General features: G+C 35.7%; 1 protein-coding gene and 1 pseudogene across 3 annotated transcripts in view; both read right to left on the bottom strand.

Moving 5' to 3' along the window:
- ADGRB3 (adhesion G protein-coupled receptor B3) overlaps positions 1–26026 on the bottom strand; it is a 923661-nt gene that overhangs the window by 190802 nt on the left and 706833 nt on the right. The gene's annotated exons all lie outside the window — the stretch shown is intronic.
- Positions 14447–15407, bottom strand: LOC138148045 (nectin-2 pseudogene; annotated as a pseudogene).

Here is a 26026-nt window from a genome sequence, read left to right as displayed (position 1 = left end):
TGTAGTTCCCGGACAGGAAGAATCTACTTGTTGTTGAACAGGACGTAATTTAGATGCATCTCCAGTTGTACAGTAATGCAAAGCGAGAGGGGGGGAAAAAGCAGGCAGGCGGCTGTGCAGCGTGCAGAGAGCTGTCCAGCGCCGTTGGTGCTGAAACCAGGGCTTGCTCTGTCCAGCCCTCTACGAGGAACCCAGCAGCGGCAGAAGCGGCAGCAGCGGCAATAGCAGCCTGAGCTTTGGCAGCTACTTCCTCTGCTCATCGGATCATTTCAAACACTCGTGGTGTAAAGAGGCTTTTCTTATTCTCAAACCAGCTCTGACTTCCGTCCCGCATTTTTGGCGGTGAATGCTGGTGTTTAAAATGCGAATTTCTCTGAAAAACCTACCTAAAAGATTACATTGGTTTGTCTGGGTGATAGCAGATCTTCTCTGCTGCTGTTTAGGGGTATTTTCCTCCCTATAAAATTAGCTGCTGTAAAAATTTCACCCTGGAAACGGGAAGCAGCGGCAGAGGCATCAGATGATTCCAACTCTTACTGCCTTTGCCTTAGCTCCAGCAGAGGGGTGGGTTTCAGCACTGCTTACACTGACACAGCCAAAGACACGAGTTTGCCCTCCAGACTTCACTCAGCCTAACTCGCCTCTGCGGCCCCTTTGATTTCATCCCCTCCCCCTCTCTCTCTTTGACTTGGGGCAACAGCATTCGGATAACCCTAAATCAGTGGGAAATCTAGGGTAAAGACCCCATCTGCCAGTCTTGTGTGTGGGTAAGGGGCTGACTGAGGGCAGGTAGGAAAGTCCCAGGATCAATTCTTCTCTTCCCCCCCCCCCCATTAGATTTAGCCATTCAAAATGCTAAAGCATATGGTCTGTTTCCCACCCCAGCAGAACAATAAAAATGGTATCAACCTACGTTTTCTTTGTGCAGGGAAAAAAGAAAAAAAAAAAGAATCACCCCCTCCACCCCCAACTGAACCAGCCTTCAGAGATCATTTCTATAGGAAAAAGAAAGAAAAAAAAAAAAGATATCCGTTTCACTAATCGACCCTAGTATCATTTCACATGTCATATGTTGAATGCACCATTTGTTTTTCCCCCCTTAAGTCCAAGCATAGAAACTCTCTAGCTAGCAGTATCATTTATAGCAAATTACTCTTTGCTTCAACCCAAGTCCTCAAATGGGATAAACTAATCATCAACCAGAAAGAAGAGAAATAAATGTCTTGACAATAATTTGCTACTAACTTAGGAGTCTGCATCCTCTGTCTTTGAATACCTCAAAATATTGAACTAAAATATACATACAATATGTTTCTTAGAGGTTTCTACAAGTAACATCCCTAAAGCCCAGGGATAACTGTACTTCCAGTGAGTTTCAAAATGCAATAATTCACAATAGCTCATTCTGGCACCTTGCAATAACATTTCTACCTATGATGTAGGGGACAAAAGAATACAGAGTAATTGTGGGATAATAGTTAAAAATACTCTCAAACTTATTCAAATAGTTCTTTGCCTCAAGGGTATGGAATTTCTGTATTTTCATTAAGACATACTGATATGTCAACTTTTATAAAAAAAAGTTGTCCCATTAGTTTTAGTTTTTTTAATAAATTTCAATTCCACTGAAACTTAGCAGTAATTCAATTTATTTTATTAGTTTTCAGTCTCTAATTGTAACATATAGTTAAAGCCAAATGAAATAAAGTTATCTTTGCTGATTATATATCAAAGAAATGTACACTTAAGAAAAATGACATTTTAAAACATAAGAATCAATTATCCTTCTTGAAAAGAAATTTCACTATAATGCAGTCATCTAACCATCATGCTTTCAAGATGGTGTCTAAAGATTTTTATTTCAATATTTTGTTATAATTAACAGAATTTAACAAAGAAAACCAGGAAAAACCCTATTTGAAAGAAAAATATAAATATTCATAACCTGAAAGTTCCTTTGCTAAAAACACAAATATGATTCCTAATTATGCCTGAAAGATATGTTCAATTCAGTAATGTTCTTGATATCTACAGATCACATAACACATAAATAGGTCCTTTAAGCCAGTATTTCTTAAACTGAGTAGACCCTGACTAGGCAAATTAGAAAAGGAGGTTAGGTTTTTCTTTAACTTCAGCCAACATTGGCATACTGTGCCTCTTTTCCTACTCTCATTTTCCTCTTCCTCTCCAAATACCCAACATTCATTTCCTCAGTGTGGGTCTCACAGGCCTTCTTCCCAAGATACTGATCACATGTTCTAAAATGTCCCTCCCTCCTCAAAACCCTCATTATTTCTTTGTTCTGATCAGATAAGCAAATTCATACCATGATGTTAATGACTTAACAACAACTTTGTATTCTACCTTTTCTAGTAGCATTTAAAGAGAAAGAAATGCCTAAATGAATGATTCTTTATGTTAAATTCTTTCTCTTTAGAAGCTATATTAGTGAATATAATTATTTCAATATTTTTGAGAGTCCTATTTTCACTCAGAGCTATTTGTAAATTTTTGGACATGGATAAAATATTTTTATGTATATTTATATTAACACATTTTCTGCTGTAGTATTTTTCTACTCTATGAATTGTTAAAATCAATAATCCACATGTCTTGACTTCAAGGAGAACCAGCAAAGGTAAATTGATATGTAGCAATCCTAATATAGGCTAAAATTACTTCTAGTCCTGCAATGAGAAGGAGTGTACACCAGAAGTCACAATACATTGTTTTCTATTTGAGTTTAAATGATATGCCTATGAAATTAGTATTTCTCTCATGTTTCCCAGTGATTTATTTTTATTAAATGATCTATTGTATATTATCTTATAATGAACCTTTTTGGCATAAGAATGTATTTATGTGTGGAAGAATAAAATAAGAATAACTGAACAACACTTAGTAAGCACCTAAGGAAGTACCAAAGTTTGCACCAGTTTATATATGTTCCACATTCACTCCTCCACTCCTTTGTTATGTAGCTATTTAACAATATCTTTTCTTGTTCCCTTCATTGTTCAATTCAAAGAATTAAAGAACATACCTGAACTAATTAGTCATTCAATCAATGAGCACTTATTAAGCATCTTTTATGTGCTAGGCACGAGGAATTCATAGAACTAAAAGAAACATTTCCTACCTTCAAGGAGCTTACATTCTATTGGAAGGAGACAAAATGTACAATATAAGTAATACACACTGAAAGTATGTACTGTTTTACGTATATTTTACATATTTAGGGGCAATGGAAAGCACTAGCAACTGGAGGTTTAGGAAAGGCCTTGTGTAGGAAATAGTATTTCAGTGCACCTTTAAGGGAAATCAGGAATTCTAAGAGGTGGAAGTGAGAAGGGCAAGTATTTCCACACCTGAGGATACAATCTGAGCAGAAACATGGTGAAGAAGATAGAATGGCTTGAGTCCATGTGTAATGAAGAGCATATGCTCCAAAATACACATTTTTTCATGTGAAGTAAAAGAGAAAATGATTTCAGCTTTCTTTTAAATCTTTCATTAGGTCCACCTCTTGTTTTCCTTTTGGGTTGTACTCATTTCTTTAAATTTTTCTTACCATATTCAATTCCCATTTCTGTGATTACATTCATAATACCGTGTTTCCCCGATAATAAGCCCTCCCCCGAAAATAAGCCCTATTGAGATTGCTACTGTAGTGAAGGTGATCCCCTGCGCTACACGCTACATTACGGTACCCTCTGTATGCACCGTTCTCCCCCCCTCCTCCCGTGAAACGCATGCTGCGCTCCGAGCTGCATCCAATCACAGCTGTAGCAGTGAGTGTGTCATCCTGTTCTTCCCCAGTGATTTGCTTGCTGGCGCCATTGAGAGCAGTGCTGCAGAGGAGAACTGAGGCAGGACAACATAAGCCCTCCCCTGAAAATAAGCCCTCTGGTGTTTTTCTTTCCAAAAAAAATAATAAGACAGTGTCTTATTATCAGGGAAACACGGTATGGGACTATAATCTATAATGTTATAATTTTAATTAACAAGACAAATATCCTGTTTACTACAATGAAATATTGTGTAATAAAACACTGATAATATAAATCAGTAGTGACATATGTCAAGAGTGTTCAAAGGTTTTGTGATTTTAACAATTGATACAGCAAGAAAACTGAAAGCTCCCTTCAAACAAGTCTTTTGTAGGCAACCTGTCCGTTTTATTTCTTTGTCAGTCACTGTGTAAATTATTGATTAGCAGTAAGTTAACCACTTTGAGAGGGTCATTAACTTTTAGGATATTAAAGTTCCATTTATTCAGCATTGAAAATGCTATTATAACAACAGTTTTACACATTTTGTCAACTATTTTTATATATGAAATCACAATTTAAAGCAAAGTATATGAACACCAGCATCCTGAAAAGATCAGTGAGTTTGCCAGGGTCTTTGGGTCACTACAAGGAAGTGATTCACTCCAGGAGAATTTGGATAACCATATAATTTCTATTTTAAGCAAAATACCAAAATGATTATCTACTTCTTAGTGTAAACTGGTCTTACCACACAGAAACATTTACTTGGCAGAATGTGGTAGCATGATCTCTGTTCTGAGCATTATTTAAGATAGAGTTTCTTGTTTGCAAGCCTTTGCCAAAAACTGAGAGTACTACCGTATAATCTTGAACTATTGTAACCATAATCAGAGATCATTCAGTACAACCTAATACATTTTATTCTATTACAAATAACATTCACCTTTTTGGTAAGGTTGCTTACTGCTTAAAAGGCTGTTCTAATTTAAAAACAAAAGAAAGAAAAAAATTTTGAAAATACAATGACAGGTAATACTTGTGTTTTTAAAGGGATATATTGAAATATTTTCATTCAATAGGATATTTTGACCTAAACTATGTGTATGATTACCTTCAGAATAAATGTTTATATATGACAAAGATGGAACTTTTTATATAACATCGAAATAAAGCACATTTGTTATCAAATTGAATATATACCTATACTTTATATATTTGAAGTATATACATTCAACATGTATAAAGCACATATTAGGCAGTTTATGGTAGAAAGATAGTACTTCACAGGGTCAGGAAGCTCTGGGTTCAATATCTGCCACTGACAGATACTGGTTTCATTACCCCAGTCAAGTCACATAACCTTTTAGTTCCCTGGGCAGCTCTCTAAGATTTGAAATTTCAGAGAAGGTAATGATCTGAATTTTGAGGGCTCCTCCTCATTAGGAATTTTCTGTACCATTAAAATCACAGATTATACATGTTGTCTCTTCTAATAGAATATAACCTCTTTAAGACCACACACAGATTCATTTTTTCTTTGGATTCTTAGTGCCTAACAGAGTACCTGGAACATAGTAGGTGCTTAATAAATGTTTATTGAGTGACTTTGTTAAAATTCTTTGAGCATCATAGTATATACAAAAATATATGACATTCTTCATATTTTTGGGGGGATCAGTAAGTAAATTAAAGCTCATAAAAACAAACTTTGAATCACACAGCTAGGTGGCAAAGTAGATAAGCTGTCATGCCTATAGTCAGGAAGAATTGTTTTTCTGAGTTCAAATCTAGAACCCTAACGCTGTATGACCTTGGGTGCGTCATTTAATTCTGTTTGCCTAAGTTTTCTCCAGGATCTCTTTTGCCTAGAAAACCCCAAATGGGGTAAAAAAAAAGAGTTAGACAAAACTGGAAGTGACTAAATAACAACAAAGCAAACTTCATCACCAACACAATCTGTTTTTTCCTAATGTTACCAATTTTATATTGTAGATAATATTCTAGGTTGTAAAAAAAACTAAATATTCATATATAGTAATGATATTATATAGGGATTTTTATAATACCACTAAATATTTTTTATAAATTAAAATGGATCTTTATGACTGAGTTCCATCTACTTTTATTAACAGAACTAACTTAAATTCATTACTGAAGACTTTAAAGATGGGCTAGTTCTCATCAATAGACTTCCTAAGTTCTAATTCTCATCCTCATATAAGAGGCTCCACTGTGTGTGTATATATATATATATATATATATATATATATATATATATATATATATATATATATATATATATATGGCAATATGATTTGAGGTTCTTTTATGGTTTTAAAAGATTTCTCTATTTATTTTTTAAATATTACTTGATTACATTCCAAGAAGCAATGTTAATTAAACTTACCATTCTGTGGTGATTTTGTTCAATAAAGCAATGAAGCAAGGACTATAGTCAATAGCATTTGACAATATACAGAGGAGGTGTTTACTATGTTTAACATAATTGAACAAGTATTTAATGAGTGCCTAGTATTCTACTAGGTGCTATGGGGGAAACATGAAAAGCATAAAACAGTCTGTCCCAAGGGAGCTTAAAAATTTAATTAGATAAAAAATTGCATTCAAGTACACTATTCAAAATCTGAGTGAAATTCTTCAAAATTTCATCAGTTATAAAAGATATAATTTGTATAATAATTTCTGCTTTCTGGTTCTTTATCTACATTATAAACTCAATTTTTGATGGATATGAAATTTGCTTTTTCCTATATATAAAACAGTATATAGAGTTCTGGGACTGGAGTCAGAAGGCCCTAGTTCAAATCAGGCACTTACTAGTTGTGTGATGCTGAAAATGTCACTTCAGCTCTGTTTGCTTCAGTTTCTTCTTCTGTAAGATGGGGATAATAATAACACCTACCTCACAGGTTATGAGGATCAAATAATAAAATAATTGTAAAGTACTTAGTATAGTGCCTGGTACATAGAAAACACTATCGATTGTTGTTTTTCAGTTGTTTTCAGTCACATCTGACTCTTTGTGACCTCATTTGGAATTTTCTTGGTAGACATACTGGAATGGTTTGCCATTTCCTTCTCGGACTCATTTTATAGATGAAGAACTTAGACAAACAGGGTTAAGTGACTTGCTCAGGGTGACATAGCTGGTAGTGTCTGAAGCCAGAGTTGAACTCAGGCAGATGAGCCTTTCTGACTCCATGCCCTGTGCATAAGCCATTGTACCACCTAGCTGTCCATATCAATGACAGTAGTAGTAGTAGTAGTAGTAGTAGTAGTAGTAGTAGTAGTAGTTATTATATAAAAGTATGGAACCAGGTGGCACAGTGGATAGAGTACCAGGTTCAAATCTGGCTTCAGACACTTACTAGCTATATGACCCTTGGCTTTTTCCCTCAGTTTTCTTATATGTAAAATGAGCTGGAAAAGGCAATAGTGAACCACTCTAGTATCTCTGCCCCCCCAAAAAAAAAAACTCCAAATGGGGTAAGAAAGAATTGGACATGACTGAAAAACTGAACAAAATGGTTTTTTTTCTTGCTACACTGGGTGAAAGAGTCAGATTGTTTAATTAAAATGACCTTTTAAAATATTGGTATGCTTTTGGGGCAGCTAGGTGGTGCAGTGAATAGAGCACCGGCCCTGGAGTCAGGATGACCTGGGTTTGGATCCCGCCTCAGACACAACACAAAAACTAGCTGTGTGACCTTGGGCAAGTCACTTAACTCCAATTGCCTTGCCTTCCCCCTTCCAAAATACATACATACATACATACATACACATACATACATACATACATACATATGTATATATGAAGGAAAGAAGTACATAGAAAGAAAAGTCAATGGTATTATAGGACAGAGTCACTGAGGAGAGTAAAAGCTAAGTCCTAGAAGCTAGGAGGTAGGAGGATAAAAAGGGTTCATTGGAAGAGAGAGAGGTACTGGTTAGAAAAGTAGGAAGAGAATCAGAAAAGTTAAGTGTCATGTGAATCAAGGTGGGGGAAAATAGTTTCAAGGAACAAATAGTCTACACTGCCCATTATTAAAGGGAAGTTAAAAAGGATAAGAACTTAAAAAGGACCTTTGAATTTGGTGACATTACAGATATTAGTTTCAACAGACTTATGGAGATATAATCTCATTTTTAGGGCAATTAATGAGGGCATAGGTAAATTGGAAATGTGTGAAGTTTTTATAGATTATAAATTAAATGAGATTGGCAGCAAAAGGAGAGATTTAATGTTGTTGGATGAGATATAAGGATTAAATAAGTTAATTTTCTTAAGATAGGGAGATGAGCAGGAACCTTTGGAAAGAAAGATAGTGAAAACATTATTATAGAGATAATTATGGTAAAGAAGATCCAGAATGAGTAGAAAACAATGGGATATAGTATAAAATTAGCTTTAGTAAAAGAAGAAAAGATGTATAGCATTTCAGACCCTATGAAAGGTGATTACATGGGTAATAAGGCAGATTTCTTGTCACCAATGAGTTCCATATGAGATGGAAAAATATAAGATCTGTGCATCAATGTATACATGTAAAACATATATTACATGTATATTGCCTTTATATAATTTTAACAAGTTCCACATAAGATGTAAAATTCCAAACCATATATATATATATATATATATAATTAATATAAAATAATATATAATTAAATATGTATGATATGTTTAAATAATTTTAGTGATACATGAGTTTATTGTGGAAACAGAGACCATTCCTTTATTCTATGAGAAGACCACATGAAAAGAAAAAGAAGCTGAGATGGGTATTAAAACACATGCCAATATTAAGTCAAAAGATATTGAAAGGGATCATACATCACTGCTATCAAATAATGCCATTGATGTACTAATATTAGTTAGAAAAGGTCATGTCTAATGGACATTGAATATATTTTCAAGCAATGAACTTTTCTCCACAAGCACCTTCCTACCAAGAAAGCCTTGACTCTTTCAACAAAAAAAAGAAACTTTTTTGTGGAAAACCAAAAAAAAAAAAAAGAATTAGAAAAACTCATGTCACAGTATGAAGATGAATCTGACCGTACCAAAACAACATAATATTCCAATTCTGAATTGTTTCTCAAAATCTAAAGAAATATTTTCAATACATGAGGCTCCACAATACAAAACTTTTTATAGAAAGTGAATACTCTCTCTGAACTTTTCAGTGGATTATGATGTACTAAAATGAATTAATGATGCTTGGGTTCATTGATCAAATATTACTTTTATTATCTTCTGCTTCTCACAAAAGAGGCCTAATCTTACATAATTATTTCCTTAGATTGTATAAATAATCATTATTAGGAAATAAACTTTGTTATTTGATATTTTCCCTCTGAGCAACCTGGAGAAGTCTTGTAGTTTTAACCATTATTTTCTAAGGGACCTAGCCAAAAGGCATCTTATTCAAGAGCTCAATGCCAGAGGCTTGCAAATCAAAATCAAGAGTTTTTCCTGGAATTTTATACAGAGTGCCTTGTTAAAAGCATAGGCAAGGTATATAGATTTTTTCCTGTAGTTTTCTAAAGCATCTGTCATATAAATAGCTTCATTTTGAACATCAGTGAAAAATCACTTATTAATCATTTTAATTAGGTGACATTAATATACATAATACACTCAACAAATTTCATGTAATAAAAATTCATGAAAAATTGAATGGGACAATGATTCAGCATGATCATAAAATAATTTTTTTTATCTTTTCCACGATGTTCTTTAGTTTGAATGGCATTGTAGAGTCTGTTATTAGCCTGATAGAACCATTTTTTTTGGTAAAGGGTCAGGGGTAACATATCCCTTTTCTCTTAGAATTGTGCATACTCTCGTTTGTCTTCCATAGATACACATTCTAAGTTCTGTATTCCAGATGCTTGTTTATGACAAAAGAAAACAATGTTCTAATATAAGTGAGCTAACTATTTTTCAAAAATTCTAACTGAACATTTTCTAAAGTAATAAATACAAACATTAAGGTACCTAGAGTAGTGTTAAAATGTTCTCCTTGGACATTTGTATATTTTGGATGAGTATGTGTGAGGTATTTGTGAGGTTTCTTTGTGCAAACTTTATGGTATGTTATGGGTAGTTTGGGAGATTGAACATTGACATAAAAATGGATGCATCACAATTGCTTGAAAGGAGGCAATTATGATTATTGAAAAGGGCTGCCATAGCAAATGAGTAGAAAGAAGATAAAATGATATGTATTCAGCAATAGGACATGACTTAAATCAAATATAAACTGGTGAGGAAAAACTAGTCTACTGAAATTTGAGTAGTCTATAATCAAATGCATATAAAACCACAATATTTTCCCCTTCTGACTTTATGTTTCACACCAACAAATGCTGAATGTGACTTTCTGTTTTGTTCTCACTGAGTATATCATTGCATAATCTTAAGTACAAAGAAGCCAAATCACATTTTGTACATACTCAAGAATGTAATGAGACACACAATTTCACAAAATCAAACTTTATGCTATTATTTTCATATAATAGCTCCAAGGCAAATTTTCTCATTCTTAGTTTTTCTTCTAAATTACAGTACCTATTTTTGAGTTTTCAGAAGCTAATTTTAAAACAGCATAAAGACTTTGCTCATTTTTTTTATTATCTATAGTTCCTATTTGTAAACACAAATCTAACAAGTAGAGCCAGGAAAACAATATATACCATAAATTAGACAATGCAAGGGCAAAGAATGACAACCACAAAGCAACTGAAAATGAGTGTTATGAAATGACAAAGAACAAGCGATTCAAAAATTTGACCCCGAAGAAGAGAGGAGATATAAGAAAATTTCCTCCTACTATTTACATAGGTATGAATCAATGCATATGATGTTAGATTTTTAGTATATTGGCCTGTTTTGAGGAATTATTTTTCTCTTCTTTCTCTCTTTAAATAAAAAAGTTTTATAAGGGATATCTATATCTATAAGGGACAGATCTTAGAAGGGGATAGGAGAAGGATACAGGAAGAAACATAAGTGATGTAAAAACAGAAGATATTGATACATTTTAAGAACAAATGAGCATACCCTTTGTAATAGAAATTGCATTGATAGGCATTTAAAGTACGAATGTCCTCCCTCTATTTCAAAAGATTCCAGGTATAAGAAAAATATTTACAGCAGCACTTTTTTTCTGTGGTAGTAAATAATTGGAAAAAGGAAGATGTGTATGGATTGGGGAATGGCTAAACAGAAACATTAATGTGATGGAATATTGCTATATTGTAAGAAACAACAAATATGATGAATACAGAGAAACTTGTATTTCCACAAACTGAAGCAAGGGGAAGTTAGCAGAGTCAAGAAAACAGTATGTACAATGAATGACAAAACAATATAAATGAAAAAAAAATACTTGCACAAAACAAGGAAAATTGAAAGTTTTAAAACTGTACAGAGTAAGTTTAATACCAAGGAAGAAATATGAGAAGACACCCTCTCCAGAAGTGAGGGGACTTGGGTAAGGAGCATTGTAAATAATGTCAGATATTTTGATGCTTTCATAGGTTTTGCTTATTTCATTCTGTTTTCCTTCTATTTTTTATGACTTTCTAGGAGGGGACCGGGAGACATATAAGGAAAATCTTAGAAATATAAAAAGAAACAAAATCTCTCTAAAATCTCTTTTAAATATAGTAAGAGAGACTGTGTACTTTTATATAATTTACAATTTTCTCATATAAATGTATGTCCATTCCATCCTTCCCACTAGGCATGATGTAAAAACATCTATAGTTTTTTAAGCATAGTTTGACTAATTTTGCACTTCCACATGTATAAGGCTACATTAGAATAAATATCTCTAAACCTCACCTTTAGACCAAATTTGTCAGGTAGCTTTTGGTAAGTCATTTGACCTGCAGATCTCATTTTAGTTTTTATTCCCCTGTAAAATAGGACTAATATCTGTTTTATCTATATTACAGAAATGTTAGAATAAAATGAAATAATGGTTATAAAAGAAGCTTTGAAAAATAGTTAAAAATAATACATAATTATAAGCCAGTATCAACAGAAAGTAGTGGGATATAGTCAAAACAAAACAAAAACAAAACAATCACTGGATTGGAAACAAGGACATTCAATTTCTAGTCCTGATTCTACCACTAATGACCTGTGTGAACTTAGTCATTTATTCTCTCAAGACCTCAGGACTGTTTGCTATGTAATGGGGATATTTGGCTAGATTTCCTTAGAAGTTCTTGGGAGCTCTAGTGTTTCATTTTCTAGATAAGGAAACTGAGTCCTCCAAAAGTCAGATAGCTCACCCAAAGTTGCACATCATTGAGGGTTTTATTGCTAGCCCAAAAGAAGAACCTTGAAAAATTATTATTCTCTTTTGTTGATAGGCCAGAGTAAAACTCCAAGTATTAGATTTGGAATAAAGAATCCATAAGCTTATTCTTTCCTCAAAAGGCCACAAAATAACTATAGATTCAGTCATTTATTTTCAGAATTTTCTATGGGGTTACACATCTGAATCAAAATGTAATTTTCAATTACTCAGTGTCAGCAAAATATTGAGTACTAAAGTATTCCCATTTGTCAGAAGAACTCATGTTAGATCATGTTATGCATCTCAAAAGAAGTTATTATATAGCATTCTACCACTAAGACACTGTCACCTCAAGATGAAAACTTTCCATTCAAATGATAATCTCTGGAATAGTTTGAAAGTAGAAACAAAATCCTAGAAATTTGGTTGAATTTGGAAAAAAAAAACAAATTTTCCCTGACTACCAGACTCTTGAAATATCCGCTGGATTGATAGAAAAGATAGATATTGATATTATATACATATGTGTGTGAACTAAAAAAAAAAAACTTCAAGTCACTCATTCAACATCACCTGCAAGATAGATGCTTGCTGCTAATAAGAGCTCACAGAGAAGCACTCTTCCATGGCCACATGCACTGACCATCTAGCATTGATTCATGGGGACTTGACCAAAGAGCCTTCAGATTTCAAGGGATTATATCACTGCTAGTTGAAAACCAAGCCATACCAAACCTGAAACACCTACTTTTCTTCTTCAATAAAGGAAAATAGAAAATGTCTAATAATCACAGTGAAAGATATTGTTTTTGAATTGCATACCTCATATCTTTGTGGAAAGTTCACTCTGACACATCATGCACTTAATTGCTATGCCATAATGTACATAAATTCATAACTTGGAAGTTGTAAAATGTTTGAATCTTTTATTCTTGTCAGATTCTGATAAGTATGTCACTCATGTTTTGGAGGCTATTAGGAGTTGCCTAGAACGCAGCCTGGATAAAGAGGCAGTGTGATTGGGTGAAGCACAGGACTAGGAATTGGGATCACTTGCTCCTAGATAGTATCAGCAGTATATTTGTGCTCCAGCTATAAAATGGGTGTGTATGAGGACTAACTGGTCACCAACTTCCCTTCCACCTTTAGGAAGTGATTGGCTGAATATTCTAAGAAATGCACATGCTTTTTCTACAATGTGGTAGTCCCTCTAGTTCTTTATATGTTAAATGAGTCATATTATTAAAATTATCTGGCGTTATTAAAATATCTGGTAAAGTACAGCACAGAAACCTCAATGACATAATTAATATTTTTATCAGATATCATATTTTATGATATATACATATATATACATACATACACACACACATATATATATATATATATATATATATATATATATTAGGTTTCAACTGTAAGACTCCCATGTGAAATTTAGCCACGGAGCTCAGAAGTGGGAGAACTGAGGGAGTCCTGATGGGATATTCCTTCCTGCTACCTCCAGGGTACTTCATTGAACCCTTTGGGAGGGGATAATTTGGGGAGGGGAGGAACCCTATAGGAAAATAAAGTCTCTTTGAGTCTTTTCCCTGAGTCTCCCCTGGGGGAAAGGCAAAACAGAAAGGGCTACCTGAAGCTCCTTTTTCATATCCTATTTGGTTTTGAGGGCACAGGAGTTAGAAAAGACAAGCCCAGTGTATTAAATGTGTACTCCTCCATCTTCTCTCCCACTTTCTCAGGTCCTAGTTAGGCCCCACCTCAAATTCCAGGAATCAGGGGTGGGGAGGGATGGCAGATGAGCTCCCATGTCTTTCTAGTCTTATTAGCCTACTCAGTATTTCCCTTGGGCTGCAAATCCCTGAGGGAAGTAGGAGAAAAAGAACTGTATATCTGTGATTTCTTGGCCACAGTCCAGGAGGGTGTACGTGATGGTTTGAGCCAAACTCAGATCTCTCCTGGGGGATGGGAAGTAGGTATGCCCTGGTGTTGCATGTAGACTGCCATCCAAGAAATGAGGGAACCTTCCACCTGGGATTCTGTATCATCATCTGCCCCTCACTTGCACAGTATGAGCCCTCTACTTTTCTTTCTCCTCCTCCTAATCCTTCTTGGTTGAGCCAGTGGCTTCAGGGGCCTAGAGGACTACCACCCTCCTCCCCCACTGCCAAACACCTGGGTCTTGGAGTCTTTAAGATTCCGCCCCCCCCATCTCCTCCTACTCCTCAGCAGAGCATAGGCCATACCTCACCTTGCCATTCCAAGTCAAAAGAACAGCAGTATGGTCCTTTACATTACTGGAACTACATTTAACATTGAGTCTTGAGGGTTATCTCAGATGGTCTGATCTGCACGGATGGTACTCACTACATTTGCAACACTACAGACAAAGGTAGTGTTGGCTGATTCATCTATAGTGTGATTTATGTCACGGTCCCTGGGCCACAGCTGTTGAGGGGAATAGGCCGATGGTCATACTGTACTTGTAGAACATGGACTCAGAGTTGCTCTGCACATCACAACTCAAGGCAACCTCAACTTGACCAACAAACTAAGTGTCACTGTAGCCAAAGTTGGAGACTTCAGTGGGCTATCCCATGGAAAGTGTGAGGGATAGTAGGACAGGCTCTGAGAAGGTCTTGTATTCTACCTTATAGGTGACCTCTCCCTCATCTGCTTGAGGGATGGGCACCAGGATGAGGTAGTTGGTGATGATAAAAGTGCCAGGCACAAGCCCTGTTGTTCTTGTCTCAGTGCCCTCATCAGGCAGAGGAGAAAAGCAGGAGATGTGGGCAGATAAACAGTCCTCTATGAAGATATGATACTTGGGGCTCCACATGGCTCAGCCAGCATGCTGCTCGGTCAGAGTAAGGTATAGTTATATAACTCACAGGTATAGTTGACCTCATCCTCAGCCCTCAGATACTTCAATGGCAGGTTGGAATCCAGTAGTTATGCCTCAATTTCCCTGGAGTTTCCAATGACAAGTAAAATATCCTGGTCAGAGGGCCCTGAATTTGGGAAGCTGGCACCATGTGTGTATAAAAAAATGCTCATACTCTGGCTGTCCCTATGTTTGTCCCAGTAGAACCACATTTAACTGGGGCACTTGGATTTTAGCTTCCTCAGATAGGAGGTGGCAGGGGAGCTTCATATCATTTCCCAGAAATCCCTGAACCTCAGCTGGCACCTGAACTTGAACAATCTGAGTTCTGGCCCCCAGAAACAACAGCAGTAGCAGTGGGAGTGTGCTGGGGCCATTGGGACACTGAGTCTGGGCCAGGGAAGGCTGCATGTCTTTGTCCACAAGTCTGTGGGTCTGGCTCCTGTAATGGTAATGGGAATATGAAGATTTTCTCTGCCCATTAATAAGCTTAAAGGAATTTGAAGATCTTTCCTGCTTTGAAAATCTTCCCTGGCCCCTAACAGACTGAACGTAATCACATGGAGACTGTGGTAGGGGTAGTTTGCTGAAGGATAGAGTAGAGCCCACAGGAAATTGGGAGTCAGAGTAGTTAGAGCAGGAGAGAGGAAAAGCTGCATCCAGGCTTGTGAGTGTTTGTTTGTGGGAAGGCTAAAGGATTGTGTGGTTCCCTGCTGTGCTATGGTACATTACCCTCTTTGTTGTTTTGATAGATTCAGTTTCCTGGTGTTGGCACTTGGCTTTCTGGTATCTGAATAAATGTTTTGCTTCTGTCTTCTAAATGGAAAGTCTGTGATATTTTGCAATACAGAACTGTACTAGCATATTTATAGTCATCATTGGTGCTGTGAATATTGTGTTGGTACTACAGCTCCATGGGCTATTCCCTCTTAACTCTGGGGCCCATTCTCACTCTTCTCCAAAGCCTCTGCTCTAACTGGTGCATTTCTGGCTGCAGACACCTAGTAGTCTTCCTGGTAGTATTTTAACGAACATTTATTCAGCTTAAACTAACTCCTGCAATGTACAATTGTGTTTTAATGTGCGTCAGACTACAATACCAATTTTCAGCAGAGTTCATTTTTTGTTAAGCATGAAATTATATCCATAATGTTCATGATCCAATGTGGTCTAATTTTGCATAACTGACCAACTAATTGAAAGCCTCTCTTATTTGCAAGGTACAGCAGGCCAACTACTATTTAGGGACAAGATTAATTGCAGAAGAAGCATAAGGTAATATTTGCAATTTAATTATTTGCAAATCAAACTTTTCCTCATAAACCAAAGACTCTAACTTTTTTCATTGGAGACAAGTTACAAGGTCATTAAAAAGCTATTTTCTTTTGAGGTATCAGAAAGTAAAGTATCTGAAAAAAATGTTTTATTAGATAGAAAAAATTATGTCTAGATGTGATCTTTCAAAAACATAAAAAAAAACCAATCTATATTTTCATTATTTGGCAAAAAAATTGTCATGAGGAAAATTCCTGTGGGAAAGTTTCAAACCTCTTAAAATTGAGGCTTATAATGGAAAAACCTTCTCTGTCATAATTAATATAGCATCACTAATATAAGATCTGGGCTATGCTCCCTCTTTCATATCTCATTTCTGACTGCTGTAGACCCATTAATATTATGTATGCTACATATATAGCAGAATACATTTTGTGTTATTCTTCAGTCAGTGCTGCTGAATCTCAGGGCATTTGGCACCTATTGCTTAGTGACAAGAAAAATATGGCCTATAATATTACTTAATGACAAGAAGAGTATATCCCATAATATAGCTGAAGAGATACAAGTGCTAAAATTTTACATGCTTTCATTATTCAGTCATGAAACCATATTTATTTTTACATATAGATGGACATGTCACAAAATTCTGTAATAAAATTTCAAATTCCATTTGTATTCTGTAGGTCATTTAATACTATTATTTCTTTATAAACTCTGTTTATAAGGAAGAATGTTTGGAAAATAAAACATTAGCAACTTCTACCACAGTTGGCTTATTGATTAAGGGAAGGATATTTACCAAATGGTATCTATCATAGATTCAAGTTACATGAACAAGTAGAAAATATTCAAGACTGTCGTCTGTGATCTCAAGTTAAAAATTAGAAATAAACATGATGCTCAACATAAAATAATTATTTTTTACAGTTTAACTATTTATGATGTGAAGAAAACCACACGAAGTCAGATACTTCCTCATTAAACTATACATTTGAGCAAACTGGTTTGAGTGAAAGTTTATTCCCAGTACATGGTCTTTGCTTTGCTAAGTTTCTAGGTCTATAGTTTTTTCTCCTTTGGAGGGCAATTGGGATTAAGTGACTTGCCCAAGGTCACACAGCTAGTTTTTACATCAAGTGTCTGAGGCCAGATTTGAACTTAGGTCCTCCTGACTCCAGGGCTGGCGCTATATTCACTGAGCCACCTAGGTCTATAGTTTTTGCAAGGCACAAGGACTAGACCCATTATTTCACTGTTATGGGGAGATGCAGGTAAGGATCTTTCTTAACCAATGCAGAGAGCTGCCTAGAGCAGCACCAGCTTCAATGACTTGCCCAGCATCACAGGAAACATGTGGAAGACAATAATTTATGAAAGAGAAAGAAAATGACTCAATTCTCAATTTCTGATCAACCCAATAACACACAATCAGTCGTCTAGTGCTTAAGTTATAGTCATTTTGTCAAGGTTAGATTCAAGGTTTATGGGGGGAAAAGTCTTGAGAAACTTTGTAACCCTATTATTTGGCAATGGTTTTGTACACACTGAAGTAATACTTTTATAACAATGAAGCCAGTTCTATGCACCTCAATGCATGCTAGTAATGTATGGAGTAAGTAAAAAGAATGAAAATAACAATGTGTGGGAACTGTGACTTCCATGAATGAGAACTCTTTATATCAGTGCTGATCATAATCTGTCTATTCTTTACTAGATAAATCCTATGAGATGTGGGGTGGGATTTGAAGCTATGTCTTCTAAATTCAGGACTCTAGCTACTATGCCAGGTTGTCTCCATAGAAGAAACAGTATATAATTTTTAATGGTGGATTTCTATAGATCACAATATCTGTGAAAAGAGCTTTAAGAAATACCAAGTCTTTGAACTGTCTACTGCAAATATTCAAAATTCTCACTGGCTTTATCAATGTTTATTAATCAAAAACTCTTCCTTATTGCTTGGAGTCATCCCACCTGACTAATGTTCTCTCTGTTATTATACTGGAAGAATCCAAACATCTGCCTATGACAACCTATGACAAACACATGTGTATTCTCAATAAGACAATAACAACAACAAAAAAACAAATTCACTGAATTAACTTCTTTTAGGTCTTGGCTTCAAAATTATCCTGGTTTATCTTAGACTCTATTTACTAGCTTTTGTTAATGCTTTATTCTATTACAAACTCCCATATTTACTTATAAGTGATCCTTTCCTTCTCTTCTTAAATAATGCTGAATGCTCCCTTGTAATGTTAGACAAAAGCATTTCTCAGACTGATTTGGCCATGGAACATTTGATTGAAATATATTGAGAAAAATAATAAATGCTTATCTGGCAAAGTCTGGAAGTACTGAATACCTCCAAGTAGAAAGGGAAATTGGGAAAATTTTGAAGGAAATCAGATGAAATTAAATCTATTTTCATTTTAGAAAAATAGTCATACCTAAGTATATTTGTTATACATAAAATTTCATATTTGATATTTTAAAGAAAAGTTTTTACATTGAATAGAAAACTTAGGGTTCATGTAATGCTCTTTGGGAAATGCTATTCTATAACACTTCCCCATTTCCCAAAATAAGTGCAGTCCAATGCAAAGAACACTAACTCTGGACAAGGGACCTGTATTCAAATCCCGTCTCTGATGCTTCCCACCTGATTAACTTGAGCAAGTCATTTACATTCCCTGTGCCTCCATTTACAAACTTTTAAAATGAGGGGTTGAATTAGAGTGCCTTTGAAGTCCCTACCATTATCTTATGAACCATCATGGGTAACTGCAATACTTGAATTGATGCTTGTCTAAAACCATAAGCTGCAAAGATAGTGACAACCTTCATGGATCAATAGTTTCCTTACCACTGAATTCCCCCACACTAATGAAATCAGAGGTTCATTCCCAATGTCTATACTGGTCTGAGACATTATACTGTAGATTATATAAAACACTGGTAACAGTTAGGGGGAGTTAATTAATTAAAACTTTACTAATAGACCTCATGAATAAAGACCTATTGTATGTGTATAACTCCTTTTCATGAGAGGTAGCATGAAATCATGATTATTTAGAATGCTGGCCTCGAATTAAGAAAGGCATGGGCTCAACAGATATGCTTTATGTGACAATGGACAAGTCACTTAATCTGTCAGTGAGCTGGAAAACTCTCTAAGATAAGTTAGAGATGAATTACCAATCTACACCAATGAAGGATGTCTCCATACCAGGAGTTTCCTCACAGTGATTTAAAAACTAGTCCAGACTTTTCTTCCACTCTAAAAAAGCATACCAAAAGAAAAATATACATCAAACTATAAGCATGTAGGGGCTTCTTGGCACAAAAGTGTTTATATTAAATATAAAAACAGCTTTTTTATTTTGCAAAGGTAAGATTCTGATGGTCTCTTTCCATTATCAAAAGTGAAACTTTGTGTGAATGTTTTCTTAACTATTCCCACAAGGACCCTGAATATAAATAGGGAAAGTATTCAGAACGACCACAGAGATACTAAACTGGGGGATTTATAATCAATTTCTGCATGAATGGCCAACTTTGGGATGAATTCTAGATCATCTTTTAATTCTGACAAATAAGTCTGCTTCCAAAGTTTCAGTGCCTAGCTAAAGAAAGCTGCATCCACACTTTCCTTAGTCCATCAGGTTCAAATCTGACTTTCAAATACATTTTGAGGCAGCTTTACACAAAGAAATGCTCTTTCTTTGACTTTTGAACCTTTCGCCTGCAGGGCTGAAGAGAAAGACAGAGTCTGGGTTTAACTGTTTTCGACAGCACACATGGGAAAACATGATAACACAAACTGGGAATAGGAGTCTGAGCATTTCTGCCATGTGTCTCTCAGTCAAGTAAAGGGACATGTTAGACTTGCTTATGTGACACATTGCAGCCTAAAGAATACTGTGTGACATGGAGTTTCTTTGCTGTTAGAACCAGGCCACCTAGAACAAAATGCTGCAATCCTGCTGCATAATCTTGCAATACGCACTTGCCGTATCACTGAACTATAGATAATTTATGACTGCAACACTCAGGGATAAGGGGAAGGAAGGGAATAGTCACTAGGTTGGTTTTTGCCAACTTCCTACCCTGTTGTTTGAACCTGTCACTACACAAAGGTTCCTTTTTCCCTGACATAATTGTAATTACTGTTATTATGTAGATGGTTAATATTTCTTTATAGACAAATTACTATGATGCCTGTCATAGGAGCCATAAGAATATCTTTTGTGAAGTCTGGATTCAGTACCAGTATAAGAATTAAACATGTTTGGCACAGGTACATGACTGATTATCATGATAATATCCGGATTTGGTGACAAAGGAGCTAGTTTAAATCTCATGTATTCCAGTTACTATCTCTGTGATCTTGGCACATGCCACTGTACCTCTAGTAGACTCTGTTTCATCTATAAAATAAGGGGCCTGATTTCAATGACCTCTCAGGTCATTTCCAGCTCCAATGTTCAATAATGTAACATGTCATAATCTGATTTCATGATCAGGAAGACCCAGATTCAAGTACCACATTTGACCTTGGCTGGCTGTGTGACCCTGGGCAAGGAATTCACTTAACCACACATTGTTCCCAAGCAACTCTCTAAACTTATATGTCACAGAGGGGTTACAAATCCGCAATGGTAGAGGAAGTAACACTTAACAATAACATCGGAAGAAGGTCTAGTCTCTGCCCCTATACTCCTCACTAAAAATGAAAAATCCTATGTAATAGATGTTTGGTTGGGGGGGGGTGTGGAGAGGGGAGTGGGGTGGTGGTACAAAACCAATATTCATTTTTTAATGAACTCTAGAGAGATGTCCAGTCTTCCAATAGGAATATAGCTTCCAGAAATCAGGATTCATCAACTTCAAGGAACCCTGAGCAATGGTTAAAGGAATGAGCATTATGTTGCCTCGAGAAATGGACTAAGAACCAGCTTTTCCATTTTTTAAATTGCTGTGTGTCCTTGGGTAAGTCATATACCGTGTTTCCCCGATAATAAGACACTGTCTTATTAATTTTTTTGGAAAGAAATACACCAGAGGGCTTATTTTCAGGGGAGGGCTTATGTTGTCCTGCCTCAGCTCTCCTCCGTGGCACTGCTCTCAATGGCACCAGCAAGCAAATCACTGGGGAAGAACAGGATGACACGCTCACTGCTGCAGCTCTGATTGGATGCAGCTCGGAGCGCGGCGTGCATTTCACCCTGGGGGGGGCCGGTGCATACAGAGGGTAACGTAATGTAGCGTGTAGAGCAGGGGATCACCTTCACTACAGTAGCAATCTCAATAGGGCTTATTTTGGGGGGAGGGCTTATTTTAGAGGAATCTTACACAGTAAGGGGAGGGCTTATTTTCGGGATAGGTCTTATTATCGGGGAAACACGGTAATTTCTGGGGGTCTCTGTTTTTTTATATGCAACCTAAGAGGTTGGACTTGATGATATTTATGTATAAACAATTTAACCCCTACCAAATCAGGTCAACTTTCTAGAAATTAATTACTTCACCATTACAATAAGAGGCTTAGACTAGATCATCTCTACATCCCCTCCCAGCTCTAGCAATTTATGTATTCCTTCTACTTCAGTGTCTTCATTTGCAAAAATGGAAAGTACTATTTGTTTTTCCTATCTCTTGTGAAGCTCACATGAGATAACAATAGTTACTATGTATATGGTGTTTTAATGTTTCAAAGAATTTTACAAATGCTACCTCATTTGATTCTCACAAACATTATTAGGCAACTACTATTATTATTCTCATTTTAGAGATAAAGAAACTGAGGCAGAGAGCTATTAAGTCAATTGTCCACAGTCAAACAATTAGTAACTGTCTAAGTGAGGATTTGAACTCAGGTCTTCCTGAATTTAAGTCTAGGGTTCTAAACCACTGTAGTGCCTAGTTGCCCTATAATAATAGGCAATATGTGGTAACATAGACGTTAAAATATTAATAATAATGAGATAAAGGGAGCAAAAGTACTTTGTAAAAATCAAAGTAGTATATATAGGGTATTATCATCATCATTCTATTTCATAGCTCGAAACCCTCCACATTTTTACTTCCATCAACAAGAACTTAAGTGCCTGTTATGTAACCAGGCACTGTGCTAAGCACTGGGGATTAAAAAAAAAGGCCAAAAGACAGTTCTTGCTCTTAAAGAATTTATAGTCTTAGAAAGTCTTTAATAAAGTCTTCCTATAAAGACCACCACTACTAAACAGATATTTCAAAACAGCAGACCTTTTTTAAGCCTGGTAAATGGTATAAAGGTGAATGGTCCAAAATAAACCACCATATTAAACTATGCTTTTATATTTTTTACCAAACTTTTTGTCTGAAAGTTCTGTCAAACTGGAGAGAGGAAAGAGAGAGAGATAAAGGGAGGTAAAAAGGGATGAAAATAAAGGGGAAGAGGAAGGGAGAGAAAAGACAAAATAAAACAGAGGTGGGAGAGGAAGGGGAGGGGGTAGGGCAGCAAGAAGGGTAAGTGAGAGGAGGGGGAAAAGGAGGAGGAGAAATGAGAACATTCATGAAGACTTTTCCTGGGTTTGGAAGTTAACATCCTCCTAAAAATTCAGCTATCAGACGCTTACTGAGAAATACCACCTAGAAATTTGTGGAATGGCACCTCTCCTTCTAGACCAATATTTTGCATGTGAATGAACCGCTAGCTATTGTAGTGACTGATTTATCAAATCAATAAGGAATTACAACATCTTGTCTGTTACAGACTCCTATAGCAGAAAGATCACTGGATTATGGAATAAAGAGACTAGGCTCACTGCACTCACACTCTCAATAGCTGTGTGTCCTTGGGTAAGCCATTTAACTTTTATGAATGTCAGTTTACTTATAAGCAAAATGGTGCTGAACATATTAATAGTATTCACTACACAAGATTGTTGTGAGAGACAGAGGGAAAAATTTAGGGGAAACAATGTTTAAACCATAAACATGTGAATTTTAAATTTTTACAAGCTATTACAAAACCAAAGATACAGTGAATAACTGTTTGCTTTCACATGGTTTTGTATTCGCTATAGCACTGTTCCCCTTCATCAGAATGGATAATCAGAATTAAATGAAATATAGAAAAATCCTTGGGGTTGCTTGAAAAAAATACTTTCCAAGGGGAGGCCAGGTGGCTCAGCGAGTAACAGCACTGGATCCAGTGTCGGGATGACCTGGGGATCAAATCCAGGTTCAGATACTTAGCACCACACCCAGAAATAACTGGCCATGTAACCTTGCACCTTGAGCAAGTTACTTAACCCCGATTGCTTTAAAAAAAATACTTTCTCTCTCCATGTGAAGGCAAACTTGTTTGCCCACAGAAGAGATGGAATGGATTCATAATGGCAAAAGTAGAGAAAGGTTTCCACTATACCTTTCATGACTAAGCCAAACTTTGTACAATATTCTGTGCATAGCAGGTACACAATGCCTGTTGAGTAACCACAGAAGACCTGAGATGTTCACAGATGGATAGCAATCATAACCATTTACCAAAAAAAAATCCCAACACCTTTAGATTCACCATCTAAGTAAAACAATATAGTCAACATGATTTCTCTAACCCATAAAAGAAAAATAAATCATGAATTTACAGACAATTATGAAGGCAACCAGAAAAAGAAACTACAAAGAGCTGGATTTATTGGAATTTGAAAGACAGAGTAGTGTCATAGAAAGAGTGTAAGACAGAGAATTAGAGGAGCTGGATTTAAATCCTGACTCAACTAATGACTACTTCTGTGATAATGAGCAATTCATGTCATTTCTCTGGACCTATTGCTTCATTTGAAAAAAAAATGATGGGGTTGAGCTAGCTAAACTCTAAGCTTTTTTTCCAGTTTGAATCTAACTCTATCATCCCATGAATATTTTTATTATTATTACTTATAAAGGAGTGTAATGCTCCGAAATTCCATGGAACATATAGGTCAGAATGTCTAATGTTGTGTGTCTCTGCTTCTTTGAGAGAATTTCTGTTGTTAGGAGCCAATATGTAAAAGAAGTCATGACAGACACACAACAAGTACTCATTGCTGTTGAAGATATGAGTGAACTATGCTGATATATTCAAAAAAGTTTTTATCAGCTTTACTTTATGTACTTTTGTCTGCCTATTATTAAGGCATTGGTTTTCAATCTGGAAAGCTGCTCTTTGGAGTCAGTCTAACTTTTCACTGCAAATCATGTCCTTTCTTACCCATAGGCTCTTTTTATGATGTTATTAAGAGATAATGGTGATATGTAGACTTAAGAGATTAATGCCACCATTCCTCACATTTCTGGAACTAATCTGGTTAGAAGAAGCTCAATTCCCAAAGCTTTTCTTTGAGTAGGGAGAATAGGGAACCTTAGTAGCCCCCAAACCCTTACTATTCTGTTAGTGAAACTTGTCCTTATAAAATACTGAGTTTATTTTTTTAATGACTTAGATGCTTAAGTTTCTGCTGGATAATATGTTTCATATTCACCATGCATTAAACTTACTCCTCTGTACAGCAAATGTTTCAGATTGCTTTAACTCCTACTCATATAATTCATTAGATTGATAGGTCGCTAAAACATCATTTGATCATTTTACATTGAAAAAAATTCTAACTTATGTCTCAGCTCCGACGTGCAAGAGAATATCCTTTTCTTCTTTACACCCCCTTTAACAACTTTTGAACTAAAATAAGGTCTCCTACCTCCCACCCCCTAGCCTATGTGCAAAGAAATGCTATCTCAACTCCAGAAATCAGTCATAAGCTTGGTAACATGCTCTCAAAATGGTAACATCTGTTGGGTGAAAAGCTTCTGATAAAGGTTATATACTAAGGCCCTTAATAGAAGGCTAACCAGTACTTTTTCTTCTAATACATTATTTTTTTCAACAAATGAGTAGTTTCATCACATGCGATAAAGTTGGAAACAAGAACAAGAAGTCAATTAAATACTTTAGATTTTCTGCCTCCCAAATAAAGGGAATGGCATAATTATCAAGTAGTGTATCCCTAGCAGTTTTCACTGGCCGGGGGAGGGGGGATGAATTAAGGCAGTGTATTTCAGTTTCTGAAGGAAAAGACTACTTTTTCCCTCCCTTTCAACATGAAGCTTGCAGGAAAAACACACAGGTATCAATATTTTACTTCAGATTAGACTTTGATTATGGACTGTTTGCTTTCATTTTTAAGTTAGATCATCTTTTGGAAAGCAGAGTGATTCTCAAAGAATAGATGCTTTAAATGATAGGAACTGAATTATTGGAGAGGGGGAGAGAAATCATTGAACTTCTCATACCCAGACAGAAGTGTCTTTTCTATGTCCCATCTAGTCTTTATGAAATGACTGTGATGACAATTCATGTCTTTTACTAATTTAGTGTAGCTAATTACTAGGCAAATGAGGAAAAGGTAGAATGTAAAGTACATTTCACAGTCAAATCAACAATAATAAGAAATAGTTTTGATGTTTTTTCTAATGTTTCATTGTTCCATGAAGGGATATTGTAACCTTGTAGAAAATTGATTTTCAGGACAATTTTCCTTGTTATGTACTGTGTTAGTAAGGCTAGAAATCAATGATATTCTAAAAATGAATTAACAGATGATCCAAATAACAGTGACAACTTTTTTTACCTCAAAGAGTTAAACTAAGTCCTCTAAGCTGAATAACAAAATAGGCCATTGATTCTATCCTTTTGTCTCTTGACAGACTTCTCTCTATTTAGTGAT

The sequence above is a fragment of the Petaurus breviceps genome, unplaced genomic scaffold (genome assembly GCF_028583685.1).
Source record: "Petaurus breviceps papuanus isolate PSGF00001 unplaced genomic scaffold, PetGlider_PUasm1.0 90822, whole genome shotgun sequence".
Lineage (NCBI taxonomy): Eukaryota > Metazoa > Chordata > Mammalia > Diprotodontia > Petauridae > Petaurus > Petaurus breviceps.
The sequence above is the reverse complement of the archived record's forward strand: the minus strand, read 5'-3'. Positions and strand labels throughout refer to the sequence as shown.